The following is a 22,565-nucleotide window of genomic DNA, read 5'->3' as shown; positions in this document are numbered from 1 at the left end:
TCTTGGTGACAATGTTGTTCTGCTCTGTGCTGCTTTTTATAATCATTTATACTGCATTTTATTGTAGCTGAATTCACTAAACACAGTCCTTCTCATTTACATAATTTCCTTTTCCGCTTGTTGGGGTTTCCAAAGAGGCTAATAAAAGCATCACTATGTCAACCAACAATAATCACTAAAGTTCGTGATATAAGAGACACAAAAATCAAATTCAAGTACAACCAAAAGGCATCCAAAGGAGCGGCAAATGTGTGGAGCAAAATGGCAGGAAAATGGCTTTGAACTATATAAAAATGTAGCTGCTGCTGCTGCACAGATGTTCCCAACACTGTTCCAGGGGACAATGAAACGGCAGCAGAACTGCAAGCGAGCTGGACCTCTGCCAGAGAGGCTATGCAAGCAGACGGTGTGGCCGTATGAAGTAAAGCTGCGAAAGCAAAAACACTGACTGCAACAAACTGAGCAACAGTTTGTTTAGTGCTCAAAAGTTATTGATTTATTAGAGAAGCTGTGCGTAAGTTTGTCTTTTCAAATCTGTAGTGTGGCTTTAAAGCAACAGTAAAAGAAAAAAAAAGCCAGTTGTTATTAATGTCATCTGTAAGTTCATAAGAGAAAGTAAGTTGGGTTTGAGCTGCTTTGTGGGTCACCTCAGCAAATGACCTGCGTTAAGACAATCAAATGGCTCTGGATAAGACAGCCACTCTCCACATACAGGATTAGATCTACTGACCCACACTGCCTGGGCCACTTACATAAACACAACATAACAAGCCTGTTGTGTAAAAGTAGCGCACATCCTGTAACCTACATTTCTGTGGATCTGAGCGGTCTCCTTCCTATCATATGACCCTGAACTTTAAGCTGGATTTCGACCTTGTGGAGAAGATGCATGTCTTATAGAAGTATTTAACTACTCTGAATGCCATCCCTCGCCTGCTGAGCACAAGGCATCTTAATTCAGGATGTGGATCTCAGTCAGCAGGTGAATGCTCCTAATCAGCCATCCATATGTCCTCCTATCCACCAGCTGATTAAGGTTTCCTTTCTCACCTTCCCTGATTACTGTATAGTTTGATAAATCATTCCTCTGAAAAATGCCAATGATATGCTAATCCAAACTTTTGTCCGGCTAGATAAAGCTTCCAGTTTTTGAACGTTCACCTGAAAGTCTGAATAAAAAAAATGAAACAAGGTTGTCCTTGTAAACCCAATCTCGCTATCTATTTTTATTTTTCAGGAATCTGTTGTCCTTGTCCTCCCACATGGCTCGTCTGTGTAGCCCAGTTGCGCACAGGAGAGTCTTTTTCAATGGACCTCAATCTCTTTTTGGGTCAAAGGAGCAATTCTGCCCTGTGATTGAGAGCAAGAAGAGAATCAGTTACCAGATCTCGGTCAACATCGGTGACATCACACAGGCTAGTGTCAATACACCTCCCACACACGCACATATCCAATTTAAGAATTTGACTCATATGTTGCAAACATATTACCCCGGCTGTGAAGACAGGCGCTGAATTTAGGTCGTGACGATTTACCTTGTTATTGTGTGATTTTATACGGCAGCAAGCGAATAAACTGCAGTGACGCCTTAATGCAGCTAAAGCCCCGGTGAAACCAGCCACCACGCGGGAAGAGTTCATCCCTTTTCAGCAGCTGATGAACATCTGTTCAGCATTAGTGGTTACTGGTTTGTGGTCCTCTGGGTACATCACAGGGCTCAGCTGATAATATTGAATCCTCAGGTGCAGAAAGCATCTCTTCAGAGAAAAACATTATAGATATAACAACAACTTTCCAGTTTTTTTTTTTATTTTTTTAAGAACAGAAATAAACAAATAGATGCATTTAATGAAACATCCAAACAAATAAAAATGTATATAAAATGTATATTTCTATCCAGGTATGCCTTTACTGCACTGGCAGTATGGTACTTTTCTGTGTTCATATTTCTGTCAGTTTTGACAAGACCCAACACCAACAGCTGAAATGCAGCCCAGTCCATGACAGAGACCCCCCCACCGTGTTTTACAGATGGCTGTAGACACTCACTGTTGTATCTACTCCAGACCTCCTCTGTACATACTGACAACTATTCGAGTCAAAATTTTTAAATCGGGATTCATCACTCGGAGCTGTTGTCACTGGTTTTCAGTCCAGTTCTTGTGTAATTTGGCATACCTCAGCCTTTTCTTCTTGTTTCCTTCCCTCAAGAATGGCTTCTTGAAAACCACCCTTCCACTGAGACCATTTTTGATTAGGCTACAGCAAATTTTCTGGCTTTCTTCCTATTTCTTAAGAACATGACTTAGAGATGCTGTTCCTCTGCTGTTTTTTGGCGAGCCACTTCTGCTTTTGTCGTCCAGTTTCCTCAAATTTTATAAAGCACACATTGTACAGTTTTATACTGTGCTGGGATGTGCTATTTTTGGCTAATATTTCTTTTTGGGAATCACCTTGTTGGTACAAGAAAAATATTATTTTATGCCTGTAAAACTGTGTTACCTCTGGTATTTAAAGAAATGGGAACAAATTAGGCATTTTTGTGACAGGGCATGTGCAACAAAGTGTCCAAAGATACAATTTAAAATGGGTTTTTTTCTGCTAAGTTGAGTTTGGTGAGTTTTTATGTTTGAAAATTTGACTTTTGGACAGCATTGTATATTAAAATGTTTATTATAAAATGGCTTGTGCTTTAAAAGGACAAATATAAACAAAAGCGTCAAAGATTAAACATAATTCAAACATATTTAATACTAAGTGAGATAATTACATCATTTATTATAACATCAAGGTATTTAACTTTTTATTTCTTCTTAAAACTGTAAAGTATTAGTTCAGAACAATTCAAATCAATTTGATTTATAATTCAATTCAATAGTTTTTATACAGCGCCAAATCACAACAACAGTCGCCTCAAGGTGCTTTATATTGTAAGGTAGCCCCTACAATAATACATACAGAGAAAAACCCAACAATCATATGACCCCATATGAGCAAGCACTTTGGCGACAGTGAGACGGAAAAACTCCCTTTTCACAGGAAGAAACCTCCGGCAGAACCAGGCTCAGGGAGGGGCGGGGCCATCTGCTGTGACCGGTTGGGGAGAGAGAAGGAAGACATTTACACGAGCTGTTATAAATACTGTCACTGTGGTTGGGCCAGCAGTCTGCTCACAGTCTTAATCATCTTAATGCATCTTCAGTTTTCACACTTTTTTTTTAGTCAGCTAGTAAGCTCATGCCATCTTAGCGTACTCTGCAGCTTCATTTACCACCCAACCCTGGATTTCTTTGTTTAGGATCATTTGACTTTGTCCAAAATGTTATATTTCAGTATTTTTTATTTTTATTTTTAAGCAATTAGAGCGGTTTCCAAATATACAAATCCAATTTTTGGTGTTTTTACTAATGTAATTAGTATCTTAAACTGTTAATGCCCATTACACATTGCTCAGAGCGAATGCATCTTTGCACGGATAAATAGTGGATACATTGCCTGAATATTACTACAAAAACATCGATACAGAATAACTTTCATTCTCTAACTGTTTTTCAAATATTGTCGTTCTGACACATCACGACGGCTTTGCAGAAATATGCGTGAGGTGTTCAAGCGTGTCAGACAGGAGACCGCAGTTCTTATCAGGACTGGGAGCTTTGTGTTTTGCTATTTTTTGTTTCCCTCTCACTGAGTACCTTACATTGCACTTGCTCTTTTGTTTCGTCTTTACATGCTGGTCCTGGTTAGGTTCCAAAAACCATTTGGTTTAGAGGCTGAACCTAGTTAGGTTTAGGAAAAGTTGTGGTTTGAATTCAGGTATGCCAGTCTTTTAAACGTGACACCCAGTGGTCCTTTACAAATATCTGTCTCAGTCAAACCCACTAGGGCACCGACACCAAAGGACATCTTGTGACTGTCTCTCAGGAACCAGCCGCTTTCACGAGGCAGCAGTATTTGACGCCTCAGCTCAAAGCCGGTGTGTAAACTTTACAGTGAGGTTTTCTTTAACAAATTATATATTATTTTTGTTTTGTCTCTAGGCAGAGGCGCTTTGTTTTGTGCATGGGTGTGCGTCCAGGGGTGTAGTTGTGCATTCCTGTGTGAATGTGTGTGCCTTTGTGCGATTCACGCATTCCACAGGTTTAAGGAGAGGTCATGATGAGAATATTTCTACAATCGTGCGGTACTTCTTTGTTTACATACCAGACCTGCTCCCTGGAGACGGAGCGACTGACACAATGAGCTTGCCTGGGCTGTCTGTACATCACAGCATGTCTCCACCACATCACAAAATCTCAACAAATTCACAAATAGCCATGAGGCTCTTGTTCCAAATGTGGGAAAGCTGTTGCTTCTGTGAAGCACTGATGTCATTATAAAATGATTATCTGTACAAAGCAGTGACTTGCTTACTAAATAATGAAAATTCAAAAAGCACACGTAGCTGTAGAGCTGATATGAGCCGACATCTTCACAGCTAGCAAAGGGTTTGCTTTTACTTTAGCACCCTTATGGTTTGTAAATCTAATTGTAGCTCTTGTCAAATAATCAGCCGCAGAAACCATACCCTTTCCCACATGATGGGGGTTATTGAAAGATAGAATGGCCCCTCGCGGAGACGGGAGACCTTTCCCCTGGAGCCTGACCTCTGACCTGCCTCCCTGTGATCAGCTAATTAGGGGAGAGCGAGTCAGAGGAGCCTAAAAGCTCTCCATGAGGAGCCAACGGCTGGGACCAAGCCCACTGGGGAAAGAGGGAGAGAGCTATTTGAGGAGAAGAGATTGAATTATGTCTGTGTAGAGGCCACTCTGACAACATGTGTGTGGGAAATGAAAAACACCGGGAACACCACTGACTACACGCACACAATCTTGAAGGCGCACACATGAAAATTCCCCAGACAGGTGTCTGTCTGTGTTGCCGCAGACTCTACACGATGAGTCAATAAAACACGCACAGCCGATCGAGTTTTAAACAGAGCAGTCATCAGCATTCAGACAGCCTGCCCAGATTTATGAACCACGAGATCGCAATACCTTTCACGAGCAGTTATCTTATGAATAATACACAGAGACCATCTTTGATGAGCCCATCTACAGCCGACCATAAACTTATTTTATTTGCAGCGCAGGGGTTGGTCTGTAGTGCCTGCGCTTCATAAAAATGGGATCTTCTCTTCTCTGGCTTCATTGAGGTAACAGCACCATTTGGGTAATGGCTCACTAATATTTTACATCAGCTCAGGGAGACCTGATTTACTGCGGCGATGCCGGGAGAAATCTTATGCAATCAAAGCATTGTTTCACCTCCCACCGCGTTACTTGAAAGATGATTATGAAATCAGAAGCCTTGCTACTAAAACAAAGAGAGGCAACTTTTAAGCAAAGTATTGAGAGGAATGTAAATCGCTTCCATTGTTAATTTGATTCCAACTCTTTTCAGCTGCTTTAGTTCTGTGTCTTGTTCCCTTTGGCTTGATTGAGCTCCTGTTGCACAGTTCGGGTTATGTTAAATCTGTAATGGAAGCTATTTATGTGCGAGCATATTCTGCTGGTACTTTGTGAAAACCACCGTTATGCAAAACCTCTTTCTCTTTGGTTTTTAATGAATACGTGGCATTAAAGCACTCAATTGAAAGTTTAACATTAAGTTCTTGTTTCTATCAGATTTCACTCGAAAAATGTCAAACCTCCATTTTTTAACACTGACAGCAATAACAAAGTGACAGAAAAGACAAATAAGGGATCAAACACAGTTACTGCATGTACTCTGACAGTCGCTCTTTGCTTTTTTTACTTCCTCTGTTTGCAACGGGACAGAATAAAACATAAACATATTTGATAAGAGAGGAGGGGGAGTCTCTTTTCAGTGGAAAATCAATATATCTTCTCTTCTGCAGCGTCATATTCAGCAACATGTTGTGCTTAATCTGTCCTTTTTTGGTTTTAAATACAGCAGCCTAAGGGAAGTGGGAGTTTGGCATCATACATATATAAACACACTTCGTGGTGATAAACTTCATGTGCATTTACAATAAAGTGGCCAAAAACCACTCTGAATCACTTCTAGCTAAAAACTACCAGCAAGCTGTTCCGCATCAGGCTTTGACATTCATTAACTAGAAAACTCTGATCTGAGTCCTGTACCACGTGTGTGCAGACGCACTTGCAGACATGAGAGAACAACAGAAAGCGTGCATGTGTGCGCTCCGTACGTCACACCCAGCTGGAGCCTGATACCAGCGAAAACTACGAAAGTTCTGACCTTTGAGCTCCGGCCACGTAACAATCAGCCAGACCTGCTTCGTGCACGCGAGCCAGCCTCGGGCCTTAGTGTCGCATGAAACAGAGCGTACTCCTCTCTGCAGCTCTCGGCGCTAAAATGCCTGCTTTCAGATTCACAGCTGCTTGCATGTGATACGTATTTATAACAGAGCATTCTCAGTACAGTGTACAGAAGATAAGGTGCTTTGTTGTGTTTTGTTTACACTGAGTAGTTTCTAAGAAAACAGAGTGTTCGAAGTCTTAGGAACATCTGACTCAAACATGAAATACCCACTGAAAAAAACAAAACCTGAAAGCTGAATGGTTGAACAACTGGTCTAAAACTTTCCATTCCTACTTCTCGTCTGTTCACACAGAGAAACCCAGACCGCAACAGCATGTGTGTGTGTATATTACAGCTTACACCATTATAACCACTGGCAGACTAAGTGAATAACATTTTTTTTTTTGCTATTTTCAGAATCTGCCTGGTTGTCAGATTAGGCAGCGAGTGAATTCTTGAAGTTTATATGATAGAAGCAGGTAAAAACATTTCCACAATCACATTTCATGTTGGGTTGTTCCAGATATGCAGCGGTTAGTACCCATCAACAAAAAGACAGCCAGTGACAGGTTCATGGGGACCCGAAGCTGACTGCCGTGCTTGGGAAAGAAAGGCTGAACTGTCTGATCCCACAAAAGAGCTACAAAAAGTTTCTGAAGCCTTTTATGGTGACACACAGTACATGACAGATTGTTTCATGTGATGCTGCTTTTTAGATCATTCACATTCCTGTATACTGCCTGATGGGAGTGATTGCTGTCAGTAGAATAACGCAACCTGGCTGCCGCAATGGGTGTCATCGAGCATCCGTGGTATGCGGTGGAAAAGCCGGGTGGATCTGCAAAGGCTCCACCTCGCAACTTGCAGCATACCACCAGACTGTTACACCTTGTTAAGCTCATGCTTTTGGGTCAGGAAGAGAGGTGGTCTTGATTTTGCATCTGTTTTGTGTGATTAATTTCAGTTAATGCAATTTATGCTAGGGGTCAAAGGTCTCATGTCCTCACATTGTGCAACACATGCTGCCCTCTGCCAAACACTTAAGTACCTCGCCTTATCATGGGGTGTAGTGCCTGCTTTCATTATGATACACTTTATTCTGTGCGATATGAGCTGTGCACATATCAGCTACATGTGTAGTACAAAAAAATTGATGCGTAAATCAGATAACAACAAGATAAGTGGCCATAATCACGCCATACAAAAATATAAAGTTTAAAGTTTTTAAAATCTATCTTTTGCAATGGTACTTTTGAAAAATGTTTTTCAATGATCGAGTTTGCAGTACAGTCCATTCGGGCACACGCAGAACTGATGACAAAAGCAGAGATGTGGCCAGCACTTGCTGAGCCCACACCACTACGGAGGAGGCATGTGCTGAGGCTGACTCACAGCATAGCTAGAAATCATCCAGTCATGAATCTGCCTGTGTTTGGGCGTACAGATCGAGGCACATATGAGTCATGACAGAGAGCGCAAGGGAAAAGAGAGAAAGAGTCACAAAATGCAGAGACAAAGAAAGAGCACAACCAGTGTTGGGTCAGTCATACACGAGCTCCACAGAGTCAGTCGTCGTCACAGTCGGATTGTCAGCAGCTCTGACGTCAGCCTGAACTTGAAATAAACCCTGAGCTGAGCGGGAGCAGAGTGACACAGTTTTACTGTCTTTGTAGTGAAGCGCACAGATCCCTCCAAACCTCATTCTCTATGCCCTCGTATCTTACTCCGTATTTCTCAAAGATAGCAATCTAAAACACAAATTCAGAGGATAAGCTCGAGCTACACAGAAACACTGGCTCTTCTCAAGCCTGAGTCTATTCTGCGAATTTGTGATCTAAAAAGAAAAATCCTAGTTGATCCGTGTCCTGTATTTGGCAAGACTCGGAGGCTCCCCGGTCAATCTGTGTTAAGGCTTTTCCCCAGTCTGAGCGGGTGTGCAAAGAAAAAAACCTCGAGCAATCTCCCCCAACAATATTTGCTGGTGCATGTTCTATCACCATGGTGACTGACACTCTCGCCAGGCGGTGTTGAGCAACTCTCTCTCTGGCGAGGGGGGGGGGGGCTACTGTAGGTGAAGGAAGCAGGGTTTAGCAACAATTGGTCAGGAGCAGCTGAGCCTTTGTGTATTATTATAGGTTAAAATCCTCCACCTTATGGTCCCACCTGGCGTCTTTGGGAATAAAAGGAGGAGGGGTTATACTAAGTGTATCCTTAGAGAGAAAAAGCAATGCAGTATTTGTTTGGGTTTTTCCAAGTAAATATACTATATAGTGCAGTGAGGATCAGCGTGGTATTCTTTTTTAATACAGTTAAATACTGCGAACATGGATATCCTTGACAATATACTCATAACAAGCAATTTGCAGTATAATACGGTACTTTTTTCTTTTTCAGTTAAGTCAGTTTCAGTCTCCACCTGTAACTGAAGTCAGCAAAATTATGTTGCATCAAGTCTCACTATCTTCTTTTTCACACAGCCTAAGTAAATAAATTAAGAAGATCGTAAAAAGTAATGTAGTAAGCAGAATCAAAGAATAATGTTAATCTTAATTTTGGTGTTTAAATTATTAACTGAGTAGTTTTCAGATACTTATCTTAGTTATGTTAAACTTGCTTTTGGGATGTACTTTCCATTGTTCCAGCACTCTCATTGGGATTAATTACCTGTGGACAACATTTATAGTCTGGAAGTTAAAGTTGTTAAAATCTTGAAAACTGCTGGTTTCCTGTAGTCGCATTGAAGGAGTAGGAAAGCTTGCCAAAGCTTATTTAGATACAGTATATCTAATGTACACAACTTTAATACATTTTTTGTATTAACTAGTAAGCTATTTATGGAGATAAGAGCTGGACCTGAATCACCTGACTGTATGATATCGTAAAGCAGAGCCTGACCAATATTGGATTTTTAAGACCAATACCGATATTTGATGATAAAATCTGATATGTGGGCAGGTATTTTTTTCTTTCTGTTTTTTTCACACAAAACACAGATATCACTAGAATTTCTTATGTGTGGTTATTTCTGATTCTTTACTAAGATCATATGACAATGCAGGGTAAAACAAATTTGTGTTGTGGATTACTCTGGTGAACAAGTTATGCAACATTAGCACTCACAACATGGTTGAGGAGTGTTTCTCCCGTCTCTTCTTTACTTTTTTAACATTTTATTTCTTTGTCAATGAATTAAAATTATTTGCTGATACCACTTTATTAGGAAATGGCTAATATCGGCCAATAACACTGGCTGGAACATATACGATTTGTAAGACCAATACTAGTATTTTTACAATCCGATATTTTTGTTCTCTTTCAGTCACACAAAACAAATGGATTTCCTTAGCATTTCTTTCTAATTATTTAAAAGTCTACTAAGATAATATAACAATGCAGGATCAAAAATAAATTCATTTTTTTGGTTTGTATTACTTTTATTTATCTCATTTCTTACTCAAATCTTCTAATTTTATGATTCTTCTTAACTCTTATCATGTCTCCCTATGTTTATATTTCTTTTAATTATCTTAATTGTACAGCACCTTGGTCAACAGTTGTTGTTTTAAATGTGCTATATAAATAAATTTGAGTTTGACTTTGACTTTATTGTCACACCAGGTTCTGAATTACACATTTGTACTGTGATGCAGACACAGGACAGCCCCTGTCTTACATCTTTGAAATAATTTAAATTATTGGCCAGTAAATAAAAATATTTGCTGAGACTTCTTTAATTAGCTAATAGCAAACATAGGCCGATAATGTTGACCGGCTGAGATATCAGTCAGGCTCTACTGTATATTATTTTCACAAATCCATTATAGTAGATTAAACTAGACACACTGTAAAATGACAGTATAATGCTGCCAATACTTGGCTGTTACTTGAAAGGAAATTATCTTTCTTTGTAAGGAGGAACTGTTTTTGAATTGAAGCAGTGTTTTGGTTTGAGGAAATGTCCCCATGCTGTCATGGTAACCCTCAGAAAGGGCAGCTGGCAGGATGGTAGTAAGACAGCATGGACGGCACTCTGTTTGTTCTGCAGATGCAGCCCTCTGTTCCCAAGAAGTCCCAAGGTGGTGAAGACTAAGTGGCGTATCCCGAGGGGTTATCACATTTCAGAGCAAAAACAAGCCGATGAGTCTCGGGCAAACAGAATCCCTCATTGAAAAACCTTTCATTTGCAAAGGCTCTATAGCTGGTGGCCTGTTTTTTCCAGGAAAAAAGTATTTTCGGAAATGTGATTCTGGTTTTTAGCTTCTGGTATTTAGGGGGGGAAAGATGAAAGCCTACCTGTTTTTGCATTCTGCGAACCATGAAAACAATCAACACAAAGGCAAATGAGGTGCTGCAATCTTTACAGTAAATATCCAGCAGCTGAAAGATTGCCCACTGCAACTTTGTGTTCAGATCTATTTTGCCATGTTTTTGTGGTGGGGCATGTGAGTCATTAAGTTCCAGCCACATCAACAAGCAATAACTAATGCTGTGCTGTGGAAAATAAAAGGCCACTGTTGCTGGCATTGATATAAAAGGCAACACTTCCTATAAATAGGTTCACCCCAGGCCATTGGGATGACATAAGTACCTCAGTCTACCACAGTGGTGCAGCTTGTTTCCTTTTTTAACTTCTCTCTATTTATCCATTACCACATATGGGGAAAAGCACGTTCTGCTGTGTTCCAATTTCATCCCAATACAAGCAGCTTAGATCCCAATATCACAACTCAAGGTTACAATGTTGGTATCACTGTAAAATCAAAGTTTAGAAGGTAAAGAAAATTATACAATTTAGGGACTGAATCACTCTCTAAACCGAAGCACCTGTTTGCATCGCTTTTTTCCTGTTTTAATCAGAGTTCTCTGGGTGTCTCGTCATTGCTATGACTAATGTTTTCATCATCACAGAAGCACCAGAGACTCTGTAATGTGTGCATGATTCTTTTTTCTAATTAGGTAGCTAATGGTGAAGGTTTCTGACAGCCTTCATTCGTAATGGCACACATTTCCTGTAGAGTATGACTCATATGCTCTACCAGAGGGAGCGGGAGAGAGAACAGCACCTCAAAATCCATCATCAATTGTGAAGGTGATCTCATCCCGAGTCATAATATTAGTGCTCTGACATGTTAAAGCTCATCCACAAGTCATAAATCCTACGCTTTCACTCACCACTGAATTCAGCAAGATTCAAGATCAACAAGTCTGAATTCCATCACTTGAGACTTTGACTGAAGCACTGATTTTAAAGCCTGATTTGTAATGTTTGACTAATTTACTATTTAAAACAACAGAGCAATATCATAGATTGCTAAACCGCCTCTGTTAAACTTTTTTAAACTTCTAGAACTTACACAGAACATTACTCTTTACTATTTTAGTCAAAATATAGATATCGTGTCATGTCATGACTCGGGCCTTGTTATTGTTGTAGTCATCGGGTTATTTGCTGTTGATTAAAAACATCAAACAACCATTACAATACAAGAATTTTCGATAAACCCTGTTGAAATTATTACCCAAACTGTCAGCTGTAAGCATGCAACAACTGGTGCAACTTATCATCTTACCAGTTTTCTGTGCAGATACTGAATACCAATACAATCTGGGAACTATTGGTTATTATCTCATGACTTAGTCTTTGTAAAGGAAGGTTAATGGTTCAGAGCTTGTGGTGTAACCAAGCCAAGACTTCCTGTCGTGATCTTTGAATATTACTTACAAGTGTAGACACATTTTAAAAGTCTAACAAAACAAAATTGATTTGTTTTGTTAAATTAGCTGTTTGTTTCAATATTGCATCTTGGCAAATGCGCTGCATCTTTTGCTCTCCCCCGAGACTGTTTATCTGCATGCAAGCAACGACTGCTCAAATGTGATTAAGCAACACTACTCAGGCTGCAAACTGAAACCTGAAAAGTTCCTCCACACAAAACATCTGTCCATTGCTCATAGATTCTGTATAGCTTTCTGCAGATATGTGCTTCCACAGATAATTTTTTCCACTCTCACGAGCCATTATATCGCACACACCAAGTAAAACTCTTATCTGTTTCTGAATAAAAGCATTGCTTCTACTGTTTCAGACCACACTGACGTTACAAGGTAAGAGTGAAAACATTAGAAAAATTGTGGCTGCGTTGCACAGGAAATCAAAACTGTACTCTTATTGTGATTTATCTTGAAATATAGCTAAATATTTTTTTATAACTCATCTATTTGTGCTTCATCAAGTTACTAGAATTTGTTCAGCATTTGGATTTACTAAAACACACTCAAAGGTGTCATTTACCTCTGTAAAATGTTACATAACTTTTAAATAATTATTTGTTTTTGTAAAGAAAAAGAGTATATATCTTAAATACTGTGGAGAGGAAAACATTTTCTTTGGCCCTCATTTAGATTGCTGGGATCTAGTAAAAAGCCAGGTTGTTCTACTCCAAGAACTGCAAACGCATGCAGCTCACCAGGGAAAGCATTCTCAGTGCTGAGGTCCTTATCTTCTTCAGACTTTTCAGTAACTCACACAGAGAAAAAAAGCACTATAGTGCTCATCTTACATGCGGTGTTGAAAGTGTACATTTCACCCTGACTTTCAAGACGAGTTGAGATTTTTCTCACGCATCAAAACCGTCAAAGTGGAAAATAATCCCACAGTTCCTCTGTCGAGTCCCCAGTTCACCAGACTTTGGCCGCCTGCCCCCGTGACTTCCCTGAGTTCAGGTCGCCTAGCAACCCCCCCCCCTCCCCGCTATTACAGTTTTCATGCATCACTATGTCTGCATTGATGTCACGGTTGCCACGGCAACCATACAACCAAGACATCATGACTCTTTGCCGCCCTTAACGATAAGCCGATTTTGCCCCCCTTTCCCCCCATCTATTTTAAAGTACAGCATGAAAACAGAAGCACTTACATATGGGTCCAGCTGGCAGCGATGGGGAAGAATGCTTATGATTTCTTTAAAACAGACAGCTATAGTGCAGCTAGCAAATTCACTTCTGAATTTCTGGCAAGGATCCAACGACAATCCACCTCTGAGAAGGCAAATGATTAATACTCTGATATAAATCTGCAGATCGCAACTGACGAAACTCAAGAAGTGCAGTAATCTCAGGAAGGTATCGCCTCCGGGGAGTCAGCTGCAAAGCCAAGGGTAATACTTTATTTCAGTTAGGTCATGAGCAGTGCAGGTTTTACTCCAAAGGGACTCACTCATTTAAAGTATAGTAAGAGGATCTTGTACTATAGTCCCATTTTTTCTCACTTTTGCTATTAATGTCCTGTCAATCAATACAATCTTCTGCTTTCTAGTTAGAAAAAGAACAAAAAAAGAGCCAAACATGATGACGAAGGGACGGTTACACCTAGGAGAGCCAGCTCCAGAGTGACCAGCCGACCTCATATGAGCCTAAATGTGACTTGAAATCAGCAGGTCACTCACAGATTGCTTAAATTTTTTCCATACAGCCCCCTCAGATATGGATTGTGAACTCAGGAAAGCTAACATTTTGCCATATTTTATGTTCTTTTATTTAAACCCATTACTTTAGACTTGCTTCTTAATAATTCAGCAGTTTCTTCTAATTTCATATTAAATAATAGATTTAATGACCAGTTTTCTAACTTATTTTGAAAAGCATTGTTATATTAATTATTATCAAGTCCAGTCAGCTCTCTCCATGCCTATCACTCAGCCTGAAGAGGTTACGACCTCTTACCTCTAAGTGCCCTGAGGCAGCAGCAGCCTGGAAAGCAAATACGTGTCAATAATCACAGCAACAAAGAAAGCATGTTTACTCTGCGAGATAGATGTGACAGCGATCAGCAAAAAATGCTGAGTGTTCGAAATCTAAAGCAACGGCAGCAGTGCTGGGATCAAAAAGTCTGCACACATTGTCTTGTGAGCCAGAGATTGTTGATGCTCTAGTTCAGACTTTCTCATTAAATATTCATAGTTTTGTGCCAGTCCAACAATTTATGTCTGACAACCAGAAATTAGATTATCAGTGTGATATGTCTGGAATCTGTCAGAGACAGATCAGTGGCGTGTACTTGGTGTACAACATCTAAATAGGAAGGATGCCTTGAATAAACCCTTTGTTGAAGCATTTTCCTAATGAGCTAACCACTATCTTCTGCTGATAATAATCTGTATAAGTCAGAGACTTTTGCTGGGTTCCCTGGAGGGAGTGAAATAGTGATGGTGATGACTGTTATGCGATAATCTGTCTCGATCTCTTCCCTCGACAAAGATAATCTGTCTAGTTCACTGTGTACTGTGTACTGTGCCTGTTTGCCCGGGAGCCTCAGTCTTCAGTTCATGGTGGCACACTAAAGCAAAGCTGCAGGAAAGTAGATAAAGGACAGGGAGGCATCACTGCTTCTGCCTGTGCCAAGGGCGATCTGCCGACTGGGAAGCACGCCCAGAATATGTGTACAGATAGATAACAATCTGAGGGATCTTTCCCCTGCAAAGTAAGCAGGATATGAATGTGACAGCGTAGTGTCTCTACAGGTGACAGGAGGCGATGCAGCCGCTTTTCTGGGAGCCGAGGATTAATTCGGTCTGGACGTGCTATTAATGCTGCATGTGAAGGTTCAAGCTCGGCCGGGATGCCAAGTCGTGGCGTGGCAGGTTGCCAGAGTGCTTCTCGGGGTAGCATGTGGATTCTGTAGCTGTGAAATACGTCGCCAGTTAATCAAAAAACTGAGAATTTTCAAAATTCAATGCCCGTGATGTTAGAAATGTGAAGTGGCTGCTATAGCAACAATTTCAGACGAGTTAAAGTGGCAGGAGTGTGCGGGTCATGAGGAACTCCAGTCCTGAAGAAAAAACGTATGTGGGGGAACCTCTACATAGCCAATTTTGATTGCTGTGCCAGTGTATAACTTCAAGACAAAGCAAAATATAGAGATGAGTATGAGCTTAGATTTGTGATGTCACCGAAGAATTCAAAATCTCTGCCTGCCATGAGTGTAAATTCAAAAACTTACTGAACTGAAGAAGGCTTGGCTTTTGCAATTTCCTTAATGCATTAGGTTGCATAAAATAAAAAATAAACTAGTGAACCATCACAAGAGTGACTTCATAACAGTAAAATGAGAGATAAATCAATAATTAAGCTTTTTACTACTGTTCAGAATCTTTTAAAATCCCCTTTTTACTATGAGTACTACATACAGCAGCTTTGTGTTGTGTCCCGAGCATGGCTGGCTTCCAGTGTTTATCTGAGGCTGTGCTGCTTACACCAGTGAGGCAGCATGGGAGTCTGGCACCGGCACAATGCTGTGAGCTCAAACTGTGACTGTGACGTCATGTGGGTGGCCATTCCTATGCACTCAGCACTTTTTGCCCCTCCTCCTCTTCAACCTCTCTGTTGCCCTACAGCTGCACATCGCACAGTGACCTCTGGCCATCCTCTGTGAGGCATAGGGGGAAGGGGTTGGAGGCACAGGTTGGAAGAGACGGGTGCGAAAAGCCAAATCTTTTGGCTGGAAGGTCAGACAACTTCTACAGACAGCAGACTGGCTGTTCAGCGAGCGACGAGACTAAGTGATAAATGACTGGTGCTCGTCTGGATGTCTGTGCTGTAGTCTCGCAGTGCCATCCCAGATAGAGCGACAGACAAAGGAGAGGGAAAAGGGTGAAAGCAGCGGAAGCGACACAGAGCGCCTGTCTCACATGTTCCCTCATGTGAGAGTGCACCAACCAAGAACGGGAGCTGCTTTATGTAAGTGTCTCCCAGCATCCTGTGGGACCGATGGACATCAGCCTCACATGTTTGTGTTGCGGTAATCCCACATGGGCAGACGGGGAGGGCTCAGCTGGACCGTGCCACGGAGCGCCCTATCACAAACCACTTATCATTTATCTCTCCCCAAGTATGAACATTTGGTGGTTTGCTTGTCTGTCCAACCAGTCTGTCTTCTGGTTTTCTATCATCTTCTGCAAGTTTTTTTGTTGTTGTTGTTGTTGCTTTTTTCAATGTGTGCAGCTACTTTGTGGTCCTCTCCTGGCTGTGAGGGCTTGCAGCTGGGAGAGGGAGGAATAAGCTGAGAAAAAAAGGGGAGGGAGGGTTGGTAGTGGTGAGAAGAGGAGGAGGAGGAGAGGAGGACAGATCAAAGGTGCTGGTGCTGACTCTTCTTCCATTCAGACACAGCAGTGATCAGAACCAAGCTCTGTGCAGAGTGCTAAAACACACAACTCACAGTGCTGTGTGTACCTATGTTAATACCAGAAATATCTCATCTCATATACATATATACATATATATATATTAAGAGACATCCTTACAGTCGGCCCCCCAACACACCCCTCACCGGCCTCCTTTCGCTCAGGGCAGCTGGCAAAACACAAAGGAGAGAAGTGTGCAACTGGTGCGATAAAGCTGGGAACATCTTGCTATTCAAGTGTCAGCATAATAAACTGGAGGCACAATTAAGGGGGGAAAAAATCCCCAAACCAAAAGAACAAGTGCTCAGTGCTGCGGCAGCGTTCATCGCCTCAGTCCAGCTGTGAGTTGTCTTTAGGACACAGCAAAAAAAGGACAACAGAGCTGTTCACCCCCCCCCCCCTTGTCTTGAGAATGCAAATGATCAGGCAGTGACATACTGAGTGACTACAAAGCATGTGTGTTTTATCCTCAGATGATACTGTTAGGGAGGTCTAATGCATCAGCGTGTGCACACATTACTCCCTTTGTGTAGAAAAGCCTGTGTTAGGGTGAACTACATTACCCAGCAGCCTCTGGGCAGTGACGGGATTCATGGGATTTCGGAGCTGGATGGTGTTCGTTCGTTCCTGGGCTGGCGATTGAGGAGAGAGCTGCTGGGAAGGGAAGCAAATAGCCCATCCTGTATTTGTTGGGGATGGTGTGCGTCAATTAAAAGTGAGTTAATGTTCCATGCTCAAGAAGTTTACCCTGCTACTCGTGTGTATTGGGTTTAGTGGCCGTTAGCATATGTGCTAGTTAGCGATAGCTATGACAGCCCAGTTATTTGATTGTTTTGGGCTTGTTCTTGCTCTGTTTGGTCCACCTGCCAATTGATGTGAATTTGTACACTGTAACAGCGCTGCATTACGTAGTGGTTAAGTAGGGGGCTGACTGTTTACTAGGTGCATCATCATAAGTGGGTCATCTCTTGTGTTGGAGTGCCCTCTTGTGGCGCCTTTTGGGTAGTGCCTCAGTAAATGTGAAACCGTAAGTGCTATCAAACTGATTTGTGGTGGAGGATTTGTTACCAGTTTCTTAATCTTTGATCCGTACTCATGCCTGTTCTATTATTGTTCTGTTTCCTATGCCCTGTTCTTAATCATAGAAACCACACCATATCACCCCTCCACATCCTCCTACTGTATGCCATACCTTCCTGTACCATCCATCTGACCGCCAATAAACTCCACCTGTGGTAATCTAATCCCTGGATGTCAGCCTCTCCTTCTGACCGAGGATAGTTACTATTGCAGCACACCCCAGCATTAAACTGACGTACACCATTCTGTAAAAAGTGGTCCTTCGAGGCGGATGTGCTGCACCTGCATGACATGGCTGCTTCCAGAGATCAGGATGATGCACAAAGTCCCCGTCCTAGCAGGAGCCATCGAATCCCTGGACATCTGGAGGACTATGAGTTGTCCTACCGTACCCGTGGGCCAAGGCTGTCACCCAATCTAACAGAGGAGGTTATGATGGCACCGTCAAACTCCCACTACACAAGGAGGCGGATGTGGAGGAGATAAGATGGCGAAGAATGGAGGATTGTCTGATTAATATCCAGCATCAGATGCGATCTCTGCAAGTGACTGTAGCAGAGTCCCGTGACCTTAACAAGCGGGTGCAGCGACTAGAGCAGCTTACCCCTCCAGTGCCAAAGGGGCCATTAATGGAGGTGGAACCAATGGCTTCAGCTGTCTCTACACCAAATCCTACGGAGAGGGAGCCCAAATCGATTCAGGAGGAGGAGAATTACAGAGCCCGTCCTTGTGATGTCAGCTCCTTTAGCCCTACTCCTGGCACTTCCACTGCACCCGTTGGGCCACCCACAGAGCTCTCTATGGATAGATCAGCGTCTGCTCCGAGATTCACTTCACCATGTCCTGACTATCTTCTCACACCAGTGCATCCAGCAACTCCTGCTCCACCTGCTGTAGCCAGCACTGCAGCTCCACCAGCAATACAGATGTCTGGGCCTCCTGTGCCGCCGCAGACACCTCAACCAGACCCTCCCTTAGTGGCCCAGCCGGCCACTATGCAACCTTCTACTGCAAAGGAGGGCGTCACTCGGGGTTTCCAGCCATGGATCCCCCACCCGCCCTCTGCCTCAACAGCCTCGATATGCTTCATTCCAACCTGTGCTAGCTGCACAGGGACTTGACCTCCGCCAGGTATGCCCCAGCAGTAAACCACACGAGTTCAGAACCCAGTATGTTGGAAATGGTGATTGCATCCTCCTATGGCCTCCCTAAACCTAAGCTCACTGTTTTCAGTTCTGGGAAGGAGAGTGACTTTGCCTTACTGAAGAAAGGACTGGATAGTGTTCTTGGGCCTCACAAGCACTTGTCCGAGGATTACAAGTATCAGATCTTGCTAGATCACTTGAAGTTCGAGTGCATTCCAAGTGGCTAAACGCTACATCCATGACCCAACTCCATATACTAGTGCAATGAGGGCTCTTGAGCAGAAGTGCGGCCAGCCAAGACAACTGGTACAGAGTGAACTCAGCGCCATCCTGTGCACACCACACATAAAACCAGGTGACTCACAAGCCTTTGAAGCTTTCTCCTGTCAGTTGCCAGTCTAGTGGGGATGCTTACCACGATGGACGGGTGGCAGAGAGTGAACTCCACTGTGGATCCCACGTGAGACCGATTACTCACCAAACTCCCTCTGAGTTATCGGGATAACTTTGCAGAGTACTGCCTTAACCGAGGGATCCTGCGGCCTGGATCAAATCGCACTTATACCCTCTACGATCTAGCAGAGTGGTTGGGGCGCAAGACCCAAGCAATGCAGGTCTCCCGGCCAGGGCCACGGAGCTGTATGCCTCAGAGAAGCCCTGGTTGGAGGGGAAAGTCAGTAGGCACTTGGAAACAAAACCCAAACCCAAGTTGGCCTCTGTGTATTATGGACCTGAAACCACGGCCACCAAACCACCTGCTGTGGCCCATCCAGGTCCAAAGAATGTTGCAATGCAGAAGAAAGAGAACGTTTCAAGCCTTACTGCCCTTTCTGTGAAGGGACAGAGCATTACTTGAGTGGATGTAATGAGTTCTCCCGGCTGGATGTGGCTGCGGTTGTGGACTGGATCAGAGACAAGAATAAATGTTGGAGGTGTGGCAGGAACCATTCTGCTGACAACTGCACGCTCAAGAAACCCTGCAGCACCTGTGGTGAGCAACACCTCCTTGTATTACATGGCCTTGCCAAGGCTAAAGAGCAGAACCCCAGTATCCTGACCATGTGCACAGCATCCAGTGTCATCTATGTTGACCATTCCAGTCACTCTGGGAGAGTGATGTTGAAGGTGGTAAGAGTTCAACTCCACAATGGGAAAAAACCATGGACACCTATGCTGTGCTGGATGATGGTTCAGAGAACCATAATATTGCCTGCTGCTGTGAAGTTCCTCGGCCTAGCCCCAACAGGCGAGGCTCTGGCCCTCCGAACCATCAGGCAGGATGTCCTGCAGCTGCATGGGGAAGCCTATCATTGAGGTGTCCACTAAAGCTAAGCCGAAGGTGAGGCATCAAATACTAAATGCATTCACAGCAGAACAACTGGCTCTGGCAGAGCAATCTTGCCCGGTGGAAACACTCAAAAGGAAGTACAGTCACCTGCAACGACTTCCCCTCACAGGTTTCAGCAGGTGAAACCTATGATCCTGATTGGATCAGATCACCCGCACCTTATCACTCCGGTATGCCCAGTGATTCGTGGACCACCTGGAGGGCCAGTAGCAGTCTGCACGGAGCTGGGGTGGGCGCTGCAGGGACCTGCCAAGAGTCTTCCACATCCAGCGGCTGGACAGGCATGCTTGCACTCATCATTCATCCCACAGACATCAGAGCTCTCCAAGGATGTTGAGAGGCTATGGCAGCTTGAGCGTCCTCCCTTTTAGGAATGAAAAGGAGGTTACCAGGTCCAAGGAGGACCAGCAGGCAATCGACATTCTTGAATCCAGGACAGTCCGAGTACAGGTAGAGGGAGTCCACCGATATGCTACTCCCTTGCTGCGCCGCGCAGGGTTTCCTCAGGTGAAGGCACCTGAAGGGGCTGTCATGGCTCTTCTGAGAGCCAATGAGCGTCGGCTACGCAAGGACCCCAGCAGAGCACAGACATACAACGAAGAGATCAAAAAGCTGGAGAAGGCAGGCTATGTGGTAAAGCTGACTCGGAGGAGGTGCATGGTTCAACTGAATCCTGGTACATTCCACACCATCTTGTGCATCACAACAACAAAGCCCGCCTAGTCTTCAACTGCTCCTTCCTGTACCAGCAAACTGCCCTTAATGACCTCCTGCTGCCAGGGCCCACGCCAGCCCCTCACTCCTTGGTGTGTTAATCCGATTCCGCCAGCATGCTGTGGCCATAAGCGGTGACATAAAGGCCATGTTTCATCAGGTGCGCCTGCTTCCCGAAGATCAGCCTCTGCTTCGCTTTCTGTGGAGGGATGGACAGCAGGAGCGCCCACCTGATGTGTATGAATGGCGAGTGTTACCATTTGGTACAACCTGCAGCCCCTGCTGTGCCACTTACGCTTTACAGCGGCATATGCGAGACCACCGTGAGGGGAATGAGGAGGTGTATGAGTCCGTCCATACAGCTTTTTATGTCGACAATTGTCTGCAGTCTCTTCCGACTCCCTGCCAGGCTAAACAGCTACTGGACCAAATGAGACAGCTACTGGCCAGGGGAGGATTTGAGATACGGCAGTGGGCTAGTAATGTGCCAGAGGTGGTGTCCCACCTGCCTACTGCGGCCCGTTCTGACAGCTGTGAGCTCTGGCTGACCTTTAACCAAGCTGATCCACAAGAGTCGATGCTTGGGTTACGTTGGCATTGCCCCACCGATACCTTGGGGTACAAGCATCGCCCAGTCTCCCACGCAACACCAACTCTTCGCAATGTGTACAAGGTGCTTGCCAGCCAGTATGACCCTCTAGGGTTTATCATTCCCTATACCACTAGAGGGAAGATTCTTGTACAATCGATGTGGCAGAAGGAGATGGGCTGGGATGAACCTATCACTGGTGTCCTTCGTGCCACCTGGGCAGAATGGGAAAAGGAGCTGCCGCACCTGCAGAACATTACCTTACCGAGGTGTTATGTGCCACCTGCTACAGACTCTCCGAGTTGCGTTTGAGCTGCACGTGTTCTGTGATGCCTCCGAGAAAGCATATGGATCTGTAGCTTATCTGAGGACCACAGATTGCCACGGACATGCCAGCACTTCATTCCTGTTGGCCAGATCCCGAGTCGCTCCTCGGAAGAGATTGTCCATGCCTCGGCTCGAGCTCAGCGCTGCTCTCACTGGAGCGCAGCTTGCCAAGACTCTCCAAACTGAACTTACCATACCCCTGCAGAATACCATCTTGTGGACTGACTCTACTACCGTGCTGAGTTGGTTGCAGTCAGATTCCTGCCGGTACAAGGTCTTTGTCGGGACTCGAATTGCTGAAATCCAGGAGCTCACCAGTTCTCATCAGTGGAGGTATGTCACGTCAGCAGAAAACCCGGCTGATGACATCACCAGGGGGAAGGAACTCTGTAGTCTTTCGGCAGACAGCCGATGGGCTCAGGGCCCTGAGTTCTTGCAACAAAGTTCGGCACACTGGCCCTCCCAACCTACTGGTAGGGCTGAGACTACAGATGAGCTGCGCAAGGGGATGTTATGTGGGCTGGTCACAGTGGCCCAGACTCCTACTCCAGACCCTGGAAACTTCACATCTTGGGAGGAGCTTGTGGAAGCTACTTACTATGCGCGCCACGGGGCGGCTTCTCCTCCAATGACCGCCACTGATCGTGTGGAGGCCGAGATAGCCATTTTGAAGTCAGCTCAGTATGACAGTTTTCCGGAGGAGGTGGTAGCTCTGATGAAGGGACGGACTCTGGCCCTGAATAGTCGACTTTGTTCGCTCTGCCCTGAGTATGATCAGGTTACTGGCCTGATAAGGGTTGGAGGACGCCTGAGGCGTGCGAAGGTCTGGACTCAGACACCATACACCCTATTGTGCT

The sequence above is a fragment of the Oreochromis aureus genome, linkage group 9 (assembly GCF_013358895.1).
Source record: "Oreochromis aureus strain Israel breed Guangdong linkage group 9, ZZ_aureus, whole genome shotgun sequence".
Taxonomy (NCBI): Eukaryota; Metazoa; Chordata; class Actinopteri; order Cichliformes; family Cichlidae; genus Oreochromis; species Oreochromis aureus.
This window is presented reverse-complemented; position numbering follows the sequence as displayed.